Source organism: Microtus ochrogaster, chromosome 1 (genome assembly GCF_000317375.1).
Source record: "Microtus ochrogaster isolate Prairie Vole_2 chromosome 1, MicOch1.0, whole genome shotgun sequence".
In the NCBI taxonomy this organism is placed as follows: Eukaryota; Metazoa; Chordata; class Mammalia; order Rodentia; family Cricetidae; genus Microtus; species Microtus ochrogaster.
In genome coordinates, this window is record NC_022009.1 from 46,495,805 (window position 1) to 46,500,108 (window position 4,304).

A 4,304-nucleotide genomic window follows, 5' to 3' on the forward strand; every position below is an offset into this window, starting at 1 on the left:
AAAAAAAATCTTCAAAACACACTTGAGCCTGAATTTCATATTCAAATTCATAACTGCTATTACATGGTTTGCTTTTTTGTTTTTGTTTTTTTGTTTTTTTTTGTTTTTTCACCATCGCCCGGCTGCTATTACATGGTTAAACAGAATATAGGCATCAGCCAAGTACCCAGGAAATGCATTATTTTGCTGTATAGCCTGCATTCCTGCCTTTCTGTGAGCTAGGCCCTATAGCCTCTCTCTTTTGTGTCTTTGTAGGGTTCCCTAATCCAGCCATGCCTGATCACCCAGGCTTTTCCATTTTGTGAGCTGGTAAATAATGGGTTTTTTTTTCTTACACCAGTTGGAGAAACACTGCACTCATAGGGATTGGCTGTGACACCCCTGCTCTCGTGCCAGTGATGGTCATGCTTTGTGTTCTCAACAGGTGACTCATGGCATGCCAGCTACCGCACAGCCACAGGCAGTATCAGAACCTACTCTACAATCTTTTGTTAGAGGGTGGTGAGGGTCCACTGGGTCCCCATGGGCACAGCCCTGCCAGCCACAGACACTGCCCCAGGAAATAAATTGCTATGCCTTCTTTCTTATTTTAACACTTACTTGTCTTTATTTTATGAGTATCAGTGTTTACCTGCATGTATAAATGTGCACCATATATGTGCTGGTTCTCATGGAGACCAGAATAGGGTGAGAAGTCCCCTTGAAGCTGGAGTTACAGATGTTTGTGAGCCACCATGTGGGTGAGCGGAAATGAACCCAGAGGCTCTGCAAAAGCAGCAAGTGCCCTGAGCCCTTGCTCTAGCCACAGGGCTCCCGTATATTTCCACAGGGGAAAGGGTGTTGAAAGAAAAACAAGCATGAAGCCTCGGCCTACACGGCTGGAGCTATCATAGCCCTCAATAGGAAAGCACTTTCGTAGCAGACAGGTCCATCCCCCAGGGGCTGTTGTCACAACCTACAGGATGGAAATGCCGCTGTCAACTGTATATTCAATAGTTTCAACAGTGGACCAATATCAACAATCTATAAAGAACTATAAAAATTAAAACAGCAAAGAGAAGTCACTCAGTCGATAGGCTTAACCAACTGAATACCCAATTCTCAAAAGAGGAACTATAAACCCATTCCCCTAAATATTTGAAAAAGTGGTCAACATCTTTACTCAGCAGGAAAAATGCAAAGTAAAGCTTATTTGAGATTCCACCTCACCCCAGTCAGAATGGCTACACGCAAGGAGGCAAATGGCATCAGATGCTAGCAAGGATTGGGAGAGGGGGACTCTTAATTCACTGCTGGTGTTGGTGTAGACTGGCAGGCCCCTGTGGAAGTCAGTATGGAGGTTTCCCAGGGAGCTAAATAGAACACTGAGTTGGCCAGCTGTGCCGCTTCCGGGTATACACACCTGAAGGATCTGTGTCCTTTGAAAGAGCCACACAGTCAACAGTTACTGGTCTAATTGAGTTTTTAAAGAAAAAGGGCCCATTGACAATATGCTGTATCATTGTCCTTATCCCATCTTCAACTGTGTGCTAGGTCAGAACAGGCAGGCTATTTTACAGGTAGGGACTGAGGCTGGCAGGAAGGACATAGTAACACTGTTGGTCAGCAATTTCCTCCTGGAAAGAGTCCCTTAAGACTCAAGAAGCAAACTCAGAAACCTTAGGAAGTCCCTGAAACATACCAGATTCCCACGGCCTCCATCTCCCTAGTGTTCCATGAACCGTGAGGATTGCTGAGGATGGGAGACTCCCAAAACCGTGGAGCTGCCTGCAAGGAGTGCAGAGAGCTCCAGGTCTGCAGCTCCCATGAGTCATTGCACACGTGGGGTCGCCTTGGTGGCGCAGCTGCCTTTGAGTCACTCATGCTCCTGTAAGGAACCCTAATAAACTCACTGGCTCACCAAGTTGGACTTTGGTGGCATCATTCCCTCGATGTCATTGGTTCCCTTTCTGGAATGTGTATGTGTTCGTTCACATCTCCCCAGGGATGGGCATCATCATTGCCTTCATTCCCTCCCAGGAAGGGGAGGTTTTAGGTAGGTACATTCTGAATAATCCCATTGGGGTCTTCTGTTCTGCCTGGTTCCCGGAGTTGTTAGGTCCCAAAGAAATAACACAGAGGTCTACATTAGTTATAAACGGATTGGCCCATTACCTCAGACTTCTTATTAACTCTTACAACTTATATTAGCCCATTATTCTTGTCTATGTTAGGCATGTGGCTAGGTACCTTATTCAGAGAGGCAGTCACATCTTGCTTCTTCTGTGGCTGGGTCAGGACTGCAGACCAAGCTTTCCTCTTCCCAGAATTATCCTGTTCTCATTGACCTGCTTCTACTTCCTGTCTTGTTGTCCTGCCTATACTTCCTGCCTGGCTACTGACCAATCAGCGTTTATTTAAAATATAATTGACAGAATGTAGACAATTGTCCCCAAGCAGGGTATGTCTCTCCCATCATAGGTCCCCATCTTGCCAGGTGGTGGTGGCACATGCCTTAATTGCAGCACTTCTGAAGCAAAGGCAGGTAGATCTCCATGAGTTCAAGGTCAGCCTGGTCTACAGAGTGAGTTCCAGGACAGCCAGGGCTACACAAAGAAACCCTGTCTCAAAAGAGAAGTCCTCACCACATGACACAAGACGGGTAGAGATGGTGAGCTAGACTCTTCCATCTCTGGCAGGGGAGATTGGTTGTCACAATATTTCTGAGTAATGGCGTTGGTTTTCTCTATAAACAGGCCCTTGGGCCTCAACTAAGAACTCTAGGTGTGTGGACATGGAGATTTCCAAGAGGACAAGGAGACATCTTGTAACATCTATCACTAGCCAAAGCCAATGCCTAAAGCCCTGGTGGCATCCTCCCAGGGGCAGCCTTCAGCCTCCAGGAACTTGAAGATGCTACAGAGTGATATTGATTGGCAGCTTGACTGAATTGAGAGCCACCTAGGAGATTTGTAGGGAAAACTTTTAGTGTGCCTGCAAGGGCATTCCCAGTGCCAGCTGATTTGTGGGCCAGAAATCGGATGTATGCAGCACCACCCAATAGACTAGGGACCTAGGTGGAATAAAAGAGGGAGCTGCTGGGTGTGGTAGCCTGTGTCTTTAATCCCAGCACTATGGAGGCAGAGCCAGGCAAGTCTCGGTGAGTTCAAGGCCAGCCTGATCTAAGTAAAGAAGACTAGGCCAGCTAGGGCTACACTGACCCTGTCCTAGGGGTGAGGGGGAGGAGAAAGCCACTAGCATGGGCAGGCTCCACTCTTCTAAACCAGTGGCCCCATGGTATCTTGAGCAGGCTTGCTTGTTTGTTGGGTTGTTTGGGTTTGGAGACAGTCTCACATTGCAGCCTCAGCTGATCTTAAATTCAGGATCTGATGCTCCTGCCTCAGGCACTCTGAGGGCACGCGATGACAGCCGTGTATCTTTAGTCTCTTCGTCGGTTCAGTGCCCATTCAACAAGGGACTCCCAGGAAACATCCAGGCCTTCATCCTGACAGTGGGAACACTTCATGTGAGGTGCCTGTCTGAGATTGAGCCTGCAGATGGCAATGCTCAAACTCCTGAGCCTTCAATCCTAAACTAATCTAGTGAATGCCCTTTTATAATTACGTATGTCCCATACAATTATATACAATATGGCCTACACATATTCTTTTGGTCCTGTTTCCCTAGAGACTCCTAATAAATATACCAGCCACACCAAAGTCAGATATGAACCCTCTTTTTCTCCCAGCCATCTCCACCCCACTTTTCAAACTGAAACCTCCACATACCCTGAACCTTAGCATTCAGGCCTCAGGCCCTTTGCACGTGCTGGTCCCTCGGCCAGATATGCTTTTCCACAGAAGCCAGCTGGTTTCATTTCTGAAGTGGCCTGGCAAAAGGAGTACACCTACCCCACCCTACCCCACCCCCAAGCATCCTGCCCTAGAAGGTGGTGATTCCTTTAGGTCAACTCAGAGGGTGGGGCCTGCCTGTCCTGCCAAGAAGGTGGAAGTTGCCCCATAAATGAGGATGACTAAGTGGAGAGAGAGTTAATCATGGTGTGTGTGGGGGACCCTGAGGTGCTAGGACAGAGGTGGAGGAGAGAGTGTGAGAAGGGGGCTGGAAGCAGGAAGTACTCATTCCTCTCTCACCTGCTGTGTCCGAGGGGCAGACTTGGCGCACAGCTAGGCTTCCGGGAAAAGAAGCTGCAGTGGCCCAGCCGGATCCTGACCAGGACTCAGACCTGCCGGGCTCCTACCAGCGGAGGCACAAACTCTGACGCCCTGGGGGCCGGGAAGTTAGTAGGTCAGGAAGGCGAGGAGGAG